General features: G+C 43.1%; 1 pseudogene across 1 annotated transcript in view; it reads left to right on the forward strand.

Annotated features, from left to right (window-relative positions):
• Window positions 1–11,334, forward strand: part of LOC146859469 (uncharacterized) — a 74,596-nt pseudogene extending 63,262 nt beyond the window's left edge. The window contains exon 3 of the transcript XR_014980122.1: window positions 8,314–11,334. The product of XR_014980122.1 is annotated as an uncharacterized LOC146859469 (transcript). The remainder of the gene's footprint in view (window positions 1–8,313) is intronic.
• The last annotated feature ends 1,513 nt before the right edge of the window (window positions 11,335–12,847 follow it).

Here is a 12,847-nt window from a genome sequence, read left to right on the forward strand (position 1 = left end):
AAGATCGTTTTGGCTTGTGCATAAACCAGATAATCTGTAAATATTTTATTGACAAACTGGAAGATAATAAAATGCCTGCTAGAGGTATTCATAACAAATTGCATGTTTTTTTCAATTCCTGCTGAGCTTCAAGACCTGAATGTGTATAGTACATCCTTTCGAGAGACTAAAAATAAGAAATGACCTCCTTCTGAACTACTGAAAGGTAAAGTTGTGTTTCTACCTTTGATTATGAAGGAGAATATTATAGGGGTAGTTTGAGAAGATGAACAACTACTAATGGTTCTAGTAAATGGAGTACCTACTAAAGAGAAAAGAAAATGACCGGAACTTGTGAGCATTGCTAGGGTTGAAAGAGCCTTGCATTATCTTAAATTAGAAAATGTGTTTTACACTGATATCGTAGAGGAACATGTTACCGTCTTAGGGCAGGAAGTTCCCCCTCAGCTCCTCCTGCTCAGTTTGAAAAAAATAAGCTATGTTTGCTGTTGATTAGGGATTTATAGGAGGCTGTCATTGAGTTATAATGCACAACTGGTGACTTCTTCACAGCAACATGCTCATAATAGATGATCAAAATATAAAGCGTTAGCTATTGGAGTCACTAGGCAAGATAATCTGCATACTCGTAGATGGTTATGCAAGGCTGGTTGGTCACGTAGTTGAGCAAGAGGAAGGTGGTGGGTAGGCAGATAATTCTTATAGAATGCTGAGAGAATATGACAGGTAGAGGTACTGCTTTCATGAATATTACTCAGCTTTACACTTATCTCAGGTAAGGTAAGTTATGATTCTGAGAGAGATTTATTCTTGAAGTAATTACTTTTCCCAAGAATCATAGAAGCAACTATCTGCTCTGGTGTGAGAAAGATTTGCAAGAGGAAAAGGAGATTGATGCGACTTTAGGCCAAATACACACTAGTAAGGTCCAAAGACCAAGCGGTACCCTTTTTTGATTTTTATATATGGTCCAGCATATTGAATCCTAAATTACACTTGGTGTATGATATTGGTCGATGTGAAGGCACCCTATCAAATACCATTAAACATGCTTTTATAGTATTTATTCTTAACCTGACCCATCTCGATACTTCCATAGAGTACAGAACCCTAGTTATGGTTCTCACAAGTCAGTTTGCAGTGAGCATTTTCCACCCAGTCCAGCATGCCTTCATGCTGTCGGTATACCCGACTGAACCTGGGCCTCTTGCATGATTAGCTGCATAAGTCTGTCACGTTGGAATCAGGGCTGTGCTGGGACTATGGGTGAAAGTGTTTTATATCTTCAAGTGGTGCTTTCTTCTTAGAGTCTTGATTTAATATGGGGGGGGGGGGTACATCAGAAGATCCTACATTTCCGTTATGGTTATTCCAGCTGTTTAGTAGGCACTCTATATCGATCCAGGTAAATGAGATGTATTTTGTGCAGTTATTATGCAGAGTCACAGGCGGCACTCTCTCTCATTCCATTTGCCTACGTGACGTAGCCTTTAGCCTTTTTGATGAACCATGACCCTAAGTTTACTGGGTTTAGTTGGCAGGATGGCGGTGAGGACTGCATATTAGTATATGCCGTCCTCACCGCTGACAATGCATGTCTGAGCTCAAAAAGCTGATGCCTAACAGTATGCACTTGTGTGGTATCCTGGTACCAGTCTTAATTTTTCCTGATTAGAGCCCTCCTCACATCAAAAGTTGCTACATACTGCCTCCGAGCTGAGTTTAAGAATTTTTTAAATCTTAATATCCAGAATGCAAGGACAAAAGGACCATTTCTTGACACAAACATCTCTATATTCTCCTAGATTATTTGAGAGATGATGTTCATCCTTGGGGGACTCTTATGTTGTCATTTCTGGGCAGATTGATGCTGTATAAAATGATCTGATACTGACTTCTAGCCCCAGATTCCTTACCTTCCACAGGCATCAGATTGGATCCGAAGATTTTCCATGAGCAGTACCCCTGCACACTGGTAGGTGCCGTCGACCAGTTTCATGCGTCCTCCTCGTCACCTATATAGGCGCTACCTCGGCGCGCTGACATAAGTTCTTTCCTTTCCGCTCCAGCTAGCGCTGATCCAAGAGAAGAGCTAACCCTCTGCCAGTTTTTGACAGGATTTTTGCGACATTTTTTCAACCTTTTTAGAAGTTTTTCCCTTCTGGTGTGTCAAGGATGTGATTGAGGAAGACAGGTTTCAAACCCTGTGGCACCTGTCACTGCGCCATGTCAATGACGAACCGCACTTCGTGTGTTTGTGGTGTCTGGAGCGTGACAACAACTTCCAAGTCGTGCTCAGACTGCCAGGCCATAGCGATGAAGGCTTTGAGGGAGCAGTCCCTGAGGCTGCTAGCAGCCCAGACTGTAATTCCACTAAATACATGGATCCGCATGATAGGAAAGTCTCGAGGAACATTTCAGGAGTCCGAAGTTATATATGTTAAACTCAAAATCGTTGGGTCACTCGAGTAAAAGGCACAAAAAACGCAAGAAGACCAAGAGTGCTTTGACTTCTCCTCATCTGTTGGCAGACGCGATGGAGCATCGGCGTTCGCAGCCTGGTTCCTCAGAACCTTGGCTGATACCGCACCTCCCCAGTTTTCCAGGAACAAACTCTGCTAAAATTAAAGACTTTTACAAGGCCATGCATCTCATTTTTGAGTGGCTGGAGCTCTCTGGTGCTTCTTCGTGCCCCACAGGGTCAAAGGGGCACTATCTGGTTCCGCGCTGGCAGATCCAGCCCCGGCTCCAATGGCCCCCCATGGATCTGAACTGGGAACGGTCATGCTATTCCAACTTCCAATGCTACTGACGCCAGCCCCATTGTGATCCCCTAATCCAACACGAAGCTGTGTTGACCAACGCCTATTTCAGTACCGACAGGACCCCTGTGTCCTATATCAAAGCCTGAGCCCTATTCTGAAGGGTTACGCCTTGGGGAGGAATAGGAGGAGTTGACAAGCTCTTTAGAATACCAGCCTTATGATCAGGATATGGACTGATGTGAGGAACTGGGTGATGCCAGTGGTCTGGATACGTCTCCAGATACCGGCATGCTTTCTCCCCCTACCGTGGCTACAGAGGAGGGAGCTACATATGCAGTGGTAGTGCGGAGTGCGTCTTAGGTCCTCGACCTTCAGTTGCCCTCCGTGGCAGTCAAGACCAACATCTTCAGAGAGGTGCTGTAACCGGGAGTCTCATCCTCTGAACCCCTAGTCCAGCTCAACAAAACCTTCACAGGCATCATTCTGGGGACCTGGTCCAAACCCAGCACAGGGGCTCACTCCTGTGAATAGGGCGATTGCCACCGCCCTGCTCTAAGGAACCCAAATTTCCTCACACAACACTATAACCCGGAGAGCTTGGTGGTCCAGTCCTCCACTGCCCATGGACGTCACCTGCTGCTCCCCTTGAAAGTAATCCAAGAGGCTGGATAGCTTGGTAAAGAAAATGTTTTCTCCAGCCAGCTTTACATTGCGGTCAGTAAATAACGCATGCTTATTGGTCCGTTACTCCCACACGCTGTGGTGAACAGTTGCGCCAGTGCTGCTATAGGTCCCAGAGGAGGCTCGGGCCATTCTCTCCCAATAAGTTGCAGACAAGTGACTAAGCAAGATTCATTATATGCTGTGGCTTGGACACGACCAACTCGCTGGGCAGAGCGGTTTCGTCAGCAGAAGCCCTCAGACACCACGCCTGGCTGAGAAAGTCTGGCTTTTCATGGGATGTCCAGCCTTCCCATATGGACATGCCCTTCTATGGCACCCATCTCTTCAGAGACAAGGTATACTCAGAGCAAAAGTGCTTAAAGTGCTCGCGGGCTATGGCCAAGTCCTTGGGACCTCTCGGCTGCCCCACATCATCACTAATCTGCCTTTCGCTCTTTTCATAGTCACGGAAGGGGCTTTCAACCGCTCCAACCCTATCCCAGACACCGAGCTGCGCAAGCTTCCCTGCCTCTGTGAGGCTGAGGGTGCAGTTCCTATTGAATTCATGAGTCAGGTAGCACGCAGTCTGGTCCAGCCACCACCCCCTGGCAGCTGCAGCCTCCAAATCTTCCTAATCTTGCCCTATTAGATCATGGATGTCCAGTTAGTGGCAGGATCCAGTTTCACCTTCACCACTGGCAGTCCATAACATTCAACAAGTGGGTTCTGTAGATGGTCCGAAGGGGCTACTCCCGCCTCTTCGAGACCACCCCATCCTCCATGCCTCCATCTTACGACTGGCTGACGGAGGATCATCTATCCCTGCTCCACGAAGAAGTCTGGGCTCTTTTGGCCACGGGAGCCATAGAGAGGGTTTCGGTGCCAGAAGTATGCTCTGGTTGCTGTTTCTGCGACTTTATGGTCCCAAAAAATGACAAGGGTCTTCGTCCTGTCCTAGAAAACCCCAGGCCTTAACTACTTCCTCAAAAAGGATAAGCTCAACATGCTCACATTGGCTTAGGTCTTGTCTGCCCTGAACCCAGGAGACTGGATTGTAGTGTTGGACTTGTAGGACGCCTATTTTCACAACCCTGTCTTACCCACCCAATGGCGCTACCTCCGGTTTACAGTAGACCACAAGCATTTTCAGTTCACCATGCTCCCTTTTGGCCTTACCAGCGCCTCTCGGGTGTTCACCAACGCGAGTGTGGTGGTCGCAGCTCATCTGTGCATGTCAGTGTTGCCAGTCTTCACCTACCTTGACGACTGGCTGCTGAAGGCAGGCTTGCACCAGGCTGTCATCTCCCACTACAGCGAACCTCCTGCATTCGCTGGGGTTTACTATCAGCGTGCCGAAGTCACACCTAACTCACTCTCAGACGCTCCTCTTCATCAGAGGTGTTCTGGACACATTGTAGTTTCTGGCTTATTTTCCTGAGAGGCGAGTCCAGGATATTCAGGTTATGATACAGATGTTTCAAGCTCTATCTTGGGTTTCAGTAAGACTGACTGTGAGGCTGCTGGGCCTCATAGCCTCCTGCATCCTTCTGGTAACACATGCCAGATGGTATGTTCAGGCTCTGCAGTGGGACCAGAGGTTTCAGTGGGCGCAGCATCAAGGGAATTTCTCCAACATGGTTCACATTTCAGTGGAACTGCAAAGGACCTGCAGTGGTGGCTAATGAACCACGATTGGGTTGGAGGCAAACCCCTCTCCCTTCCCCAACCAGATCTCATGGGCACGGATATTCTGGTATCCAGAGCTTCTGAACATAAGTATCGATCCTCCGGTCAGTCTGCCCCTTCGGGTGGATCTTCTGTCACAGCAGCAGGGGAGAGCACTCCACTTGAACCTGTCAACTCTCCGGCTTCTTCCGTGGAGATTGAGCTGCAGCAGTTGATAGCTTTCAACCTTCCTCATGAATTCTGCAATGTTACAGCCAGGTGCCCCTCAACCAACACGTTATACGCCTGCAGGCTATATCCTCCAAGCCTCTATTCTAATCAGTTTTTCCGGGCAAACTGGTCCTTTGCAGTAGGGCCTCTTTATAGCCAAAAGTGGTAACTCTTTTCCATCTGGGACAATCTTTCATCTTGCCCACTTTCTACACTGCTCCACATCCCTCCAAGGAAGAGGAGTGACTCCACTGTCTGGACCCAAAAAAAGCACTGTCGTTCTATCTTGACCGTACATTAAAGTTCTGAGCGGACGACTAACTCTTCATGGGGTATGTTGGTGCGAAGAAAGGTCAGGAGGTGTAGAAATGGACTGTCTCTTGATGAGTTATTCTCTGCATCAAGATCTTCCATGCACTGGCAAAGAAGCAGCCTCCTGAAGGCTTACGGGCTCATTCCACCAGAGCTAAAGCTGTGACCACTGCATTAACATGTGGAGTCCCAGTTCTGGACGTCTGCCAGGCAGCAACATGAGCTTCCCTGCACACATTTACCAACCGTTACTGCCTGGACAGTCAGGTCCACAGGGACATGCATTTCGCCCGTTCGGTCCTGCAGGACTCCCTAATTTAAATTTGGCTGCATACCCACTACTGGCCATGGTATTGCTTGGGTATCTATTCAAATATAAGGAATCTGCGGCTAGAAGTCTCTATCAGAAGAACAAGTTACTTACCTTTGGTAATGCCTTACTTGGTAGAGGCATTATCTAGCCACAGAGTCCTTACCGACTGACCCATCCTCCCCCCTCTGTAGACATATTTCTAGGGTTAGAGATGATCCCTTTCAGGGTCCTAGTTTGGCAACACCAGTGCTGTGCACTTCATATCTCCGCGCTTCTTGTTAGAAAAGCGTGAAAAAAGTAACTAATGTCAGCGCTTTGAGGAGGCGTCTTTATACGTCACACGGAAGACACTGATGATAGAGCCGATCAGCGCCACCTACAGGCGCACAGGGATACTGCTCACGAACAATCTTACGGATCCAATCTGACACCTAGGAAAATTCAAAGGTAAGGAATCTGCGGGTAGATATTCTCTGTGCCAGATAAGGCGTTACCGAAGGTAAGTAACTTGTTCTTCTCTGAAATTACTTTATGTACTTTAAAAAACTGCATAGGGTGATGTAGGTGTTCTTTCAAAGAGTAGACTCTGTTCAGCCTGGACTGCTCAATGGTTCAAAACCTGCTTGAATAGCACTGTCTAAATTGTGTTTGCCAGTTCACAATGGGAGTATTTCCGAGAGACTACTACTGGCCACCCAACTGGTAACAGCAAAGGCAAGGGCTTCATTTCCAATTGAAGAGCTAGGGTTAGGCTAGCCTGTCTGGTTTGGATAATTTTATAAGCTAGCAACATGTATGACAAGAGATGAGATCCACTATCTGTGGTCTCTATTGCGGGACTGGAGCCATGGAAGAGCACAACTAATTTATAGGTTGGAAGAAGACCTTTACAGGACAAACCCAATGAAAGGCTCAGGTAGGTTTCAACTCTGAAGAGGTATAGCTCAAAATCCTTATAAGGGTCTCGAAAATAAGGGGGAGTGGAAGCCTGTGGGGTGAGAGGTTGAAGGCATTCAGGGAACTGTAAAACAAGTTACACATTGCAAACTCTGAACAATATTGTTGCACGTTTGTGCATCTCTCCTTAATACTCACATTGGTCAATTGAGAAGTAATATGGAGAGAGGGTCAGGATCCCACCCTCATGCTCACAGAAAAATCTATATTGTGACTAAAAGGGTTGTTAGGCTACATGAGACATGTGGTTGTCAAACATAGCTCTGATGGAAGACACTGAATGGGCGGAGGCATTAACCCATCACTGAGAGGTGGCTATACAGTTGAGGTTGTTAATACAATTCACGTAGTGTTTCTCTGTATTGAACCATGTTATTCTGATTGGGACTGATAATGGACCCAATACATGCATGGCGTAAGATGGTCAGTGGCACCCACACAGTCTAAAGTTGTGTTTTTAAACAGAAATTCTGAGTAACAATGTATGAAGATTTGAAGTTCACATTGCGGGTAGCCCTCAGCCACCATTTACCTTTGCTGGGAGTATTACGTGATGAGTTACCTACACATTATAAAAATGAAGAACCTGGCTGTGATGCTGACTTAGGAGGACGTTGCTAGATCCTGGGGCAATGCTGCGACCTCAAGTATTTACTGATGATGACAGGGAATGGAATTAGTGCAGTCGATGGAGAAGATGTATGAAGGGAGTGGCTGCCCGAAGAAGTGGCCATTACAAAAATGGGGTAACCCAAGGAAGAGGGACCTGGGCGAATTAGTGATACCAAAAACAATGGTCCTTATCCAATGATTGATAATTGTGAAATATGTTTTACTTAGTCAGTTAGTTAACTAGTCATGAGCCTAAACACAATTATACTTAAACAGAGGCTCGTAATATTGAATAGGTCGAAGAAGTGGAGCAGATCTTGGGTGTCCTATAGGGGCACTTTAGTCGGGGTAATGGATTCTGTGACAGGACCAACAATCTGTTATTGCATTTCCATGCATCCCATGAAACTCTGCCAAATATTAAGATGAGGAAAATAACATTAGACAAGTCATTTGGTTGGCAACACTGATGTCCACAGTTTACGATTCTTAACCCATAGTTAATAATATGGCTGAACGTCTCTTTCTTAATTACCTGTGAAAACATTTTTTCAGTTTGACATTATTTTACAATTACTTTTACATTTTACTTTTATGTTGGGGAAAAAAAATGTTTATTATAAAAGTAGTTACCCGAGTTTGATACAAATTTTAACTCTTCTAATGTCGATTTTATTTGTATTTTACTCATGAACTTGTACATTAATTGTTCATTGATTTTTTTGGATTTGCTGTAATTTGAATAAAATCTATGCATTCATTCAGCTATATTTGTACTCTACATTTTCTCTACAGATTTTCTTTATTCAGTCCAACAAGTGACAGAAATGCAGTTCGAACAAAGATTTTTGGAATGTTTTTTTAAAAAGAGTACCGTAGAGGACAAAGTGTAAGGCGGCTGTTCAAAGAAATGTATTTTGCAACTGCTATGAGTCATCTTGGGCATTAGAAAAACAATTTAGAAACATTGACACTGAGAAAAGCATCAAACTCATTTTTGAAATGCCAACTCACCCAAAAAAGTCTACGGATATTAATGTGAAAAGAGTTTCTTGTGCAAACAATCTTTCAACATGCCCAGTTGGTTCCACCTTCCTAAAAGGTGGTATGTGCTAATAAATAAGACAACTGTCTATTACGTATGGTAAATTGATGCTATTGGATGACTTGCACATGAGCTAGCCACGCAAAGGTACTAAATCTCACAAAGTGTCCCATGTAACTAAAGCAAACCGGGTACTTGGAAACCCACAATGCAACAATCACCCAGAGAAAGCGAAGAAAACATCTCGATAGAGATGTTTTTGAAACATAACAAAACATGTTGATGAAAAATGTAATGGGGCTCTTGTTACAATGAGTCTTGTAATTTTACATTTGAAAAATGATACTGATCTAGAGCTATATGAATGTTTTGAATGTAAAAAGGCTTGCAAGAAAGAACATATATGATTACATAAGAGAACCCGCACTATGGATAGATCATTCCACTTTTCTAAGTGCCGCAAGGATTTTAATTAAACTGGTCGTCGATTATGGCTTTGGAGAGATCACACTGATGGGAAACCATATATGTGATCTGAATGTGACTTGGCATTCAAGCGAAAGAGTATGCTTTTAAAACAAACATTAGCGGTAACATACTAGGGTAAACCGTATAAACATTTTGAAAGTGACAAACATTTCATTTGTAAGTATCACCTTGTGATACATCAGAGAAATCACACTGGGGAAAAACATAAATTTTCTGAATGTGACATGGCTTTCAGGGAAAAGTTTGATCTATCAGTACATCTTAGAACTCACACTGGGGAGAAGCCATATATCTGTTCCATATGTAGCAAGGCTTTCATGGTAAAGGGTTCTCTATTACAGCATCGTAGAACTCACACTAAGGCGAGACCATGTAAATGTTCTGAATGTGACAAGGCTTTTAAGACAACAAATGAGCTCTCATTACATCAGAGAACTCACACTGGAGAAAAACCATATATATGTTCCATATGTAGTAAGGCTTTCAATGTAAAGAGTGCACTATTACGGCATCATAGAACTCACACTGGGGAGAGACCATATAAATGTTCTGAATGTGACAAGGCTTTTAAGACAACAAATGAGCTCTCATTACATCAGAGAACTCACACTGGAGAAAAACCATATATATGTTCCATATGTGGCAAGGCATTCATTGTAAAGGGTATTCTTTTACGGCATCATAGAACTCACACTGGGGAGAGACCCTATAATTGTTCTGAATGTGATAAGGCCTTTAAGACTAAAAATGAGCTATCATTACATCAGAGAACTCACACTGGGGAGAAACCATATAATTGTTCTGAATGTGACAAGGCTTTTAAGGCGAAGAATGAGCTATCATTACATCAGAGAACTCACACTGGGGAGAGACCATATAAATGTTCTGAATGTGATAAGGCCTTTAAGACTAAAAATGAGCTATCATTACATCAGAGAACTCACACTGGGGAGAAACCATATAATTGTTCTGAATGTGACAAGGCTTTTAAGGCGAAGAATGAGCTATCATTACATCAGAGAACTCACACTGGGGAGAGACCATATAAATGTTCTGAATGTGACAAGGCTTTTAAGGTGAAGAATGAGCTATCATTACATCAGAGAACTCACACTGGGGAGAAACCATATAAATGTTCTGAATGTGACAAGGCTTTCAAGGAAAAGTTTAATCGATCAGTACATGAAAGGATTCATACAGGAGAGAGACCATATAAATGTTTTGAATGTGACAAGGCTTTTAAGACAAAGAATGCTCTATCAGTACATCACAGAACTCACACTGGGGAGAAACCATATATATGTTCCATATGTAGCAAGGCTTTCATTGTAAAGTGTGCTCTATTACGGCATCATAGAACACACACTGGGGAGAGCCCATATAAATGTTCTGAATGTGACAAGGCTTTTAAGACAAATAATGAGCGATCATTGCATCAGAGATCTCACACTGGGGAGAAACCACATATATGTTCCATATGTGGCAAGGCCTTCATTGTAAAGGGTGCTCTATTACAGCATCATAGAATTCATACAGGAGAGAGACCATATATTTGTTCTGAATGTGACAAGGCTTATAAGACAAAGAATGAGCTATTATTACATCAGAGAACTCACACTGGGGAGAGGCCATATAAATGTTCTGAATGTAACATGGCTTTTAAGACCAAAAATGAGCTATCGTTGCATGAGAGAGCTCACACTGGGGAGAGGCCATATAAATGTTCTGAATGTGACAAGGCATTTAAGAGAAAGAATGATCTTTCATTACATCAGAGAACTCACACTGGGGAGAAGCCATATAAATGTTCTGAATGTTACATGGCTTTCAAGGAAAAGTTTAATCTATCAGTACATCAGAGGATTCACACAGGGGAGAGACCATATAAATGTTTTGAATGTCACAAGGCTTTCAAGACAAGGAATGATCTATCAGTACATCACAGAACTCACACTGGGGAGAAACCATTTAAATGTTGTGAATGTGACAAGGCTTTCAGGATGAAACATGCTCTATCAGTACATCAGAAAACTCACACCGGAGAGAAACCATATATATGTTCCATATGTAGCAAGGCTTTCATTGTAAAGGGTGCTCTATTACGGCATCATAGAACTCACACTGGGGAGAGACCATATACATGTTCTGAATGTGACAAGGCTTTTAAGTCAAAGAATGAGTTATCATTACATCAGAGAACTCACACTGGGGAGAAGCCATATACATGTTCTATATGTGGCAAGGCTTTCATTGTAAAGGGGGCTCTATTGCGACATCATAGAACTCACACTGGAGAGAGAAAATATCATTGTTTTGTATGTGACAAGGCTTTCAGGTCAAAACATGCTCTATCAGTACATCAGAAAACTCACATGGGGAGAAACCATATAGATGTTCCATATGTAGCAAGGCTTTCATTGTAAAGGGTGCTCTATTACGGCATCATAGAACTCACACTGGGGAGATACCGTATAAATGTGCTGAATGTGACGAGGCTTATCAAGGCAAAGTGTGATCTTTCAGTTCATCAGAATACTCACATGGGATAAACCATACAGATGTTTTATATGTGGAAAGACTTTCAGCTGCAAAGATCTACTACTGCATCATAGTTCTCACACTGGGGAGAGACCATATACATGTTCTGAATGTGACAAGACTTTCAATAAAATGAGGTATCTAGCAGCACATCAGATACCTCACATAGGTGCGAAATCATGCAAATGTTCTGAATGTGACAAGACGTTCAACCGCAAAGAACACTATTACGGGATCATGGAATTCACACTGGGGAGTGACCATATAAATGTTCTGAATGTAATGGGACTTTTAAAGGAAATTTGGAATTATCATTACATCAGAGAACTCACACAGGGGAGAAACCATACAGATGTTCTGGATATGACAAGGCTTTCGTTAGGAAGAACCTGCTGGTGATCCATAAGAGAGAGCACACATGGATGAAACAATATCATTGTTCTGAATGTGATCAGGCTTTCCATGAAAATTGCCATCTTTTAGCACAGCCGAGAACTCACACGGGATAAACCATACAAATATTCTGAATGTGACATGGCAGTCAACGGCAGGGATCATCTATTATTGTATCAAGGCTTTCAAGGAAAATCATGAATTATCAATACATCCGAGAACTCACCCAGGGGAGAAACCATATACCTGTTATGAATTTCACCAGGCTTCCAAGGAAAAGCATGAGCTAACCTTATATCAGAACAAGCTCCTACATGCGAAACCATACAGATGTTAAAAATAAGCAGCCGGAAATGCATTGTAAAAATCATATTGGTTGGATAGCATAAATGCCCTACATGTGATGGGGTAACAGCATGAAAATTCACAATGGGGAGAAACCCTATACATCTTCTGAGTGTGACAAGACTTTCATTAAAAAGGAGCATCTAATAGTGTATCTTCAAACTCGCACTGGGCAGAAATCTTATTACTGTTCTTAATTTGAAAAGGCATTCAAGCAAAAGGGTACTGAATGATGGCACCGGAGAAGTCACACTTGGGAACATATATACATGTTCTGAATGTGAAAGAGCTATGAGGAGAAAGAGTGAGCCTTAACTATGCTAACAGGATCACATAGAGGTGAAGCTATATGCTTGTTTAAAATGTAACAAGGCTTCCAAGACAAAATCTGATTATTTCTACAAGTGAAAGAAAAATAGTGCCTCCACACTCAGAGTAGACAACTGGACCACAGTACGATTCGATCTACAAGCTGTGTGCAAGATATTTGCAAGGCAAAAACATTGGTCGACTATTAAC

The sequence above is a fragment of the Triturus cristatus genome, chromosome 3_2 (assembly GCF_964204655.1).
Source record: "Triturus cristatus chromosome 3_2, aTriCri1.1, whole genome shotgun sequence".
In the NCBI taxonomy this organism is placed as follows: domain Eukaryota; kingdom Metazoa; phylum Chordata; class Amphibia; order Caudata; family Salamandridae; genus Triturus; species Triturus cristatus.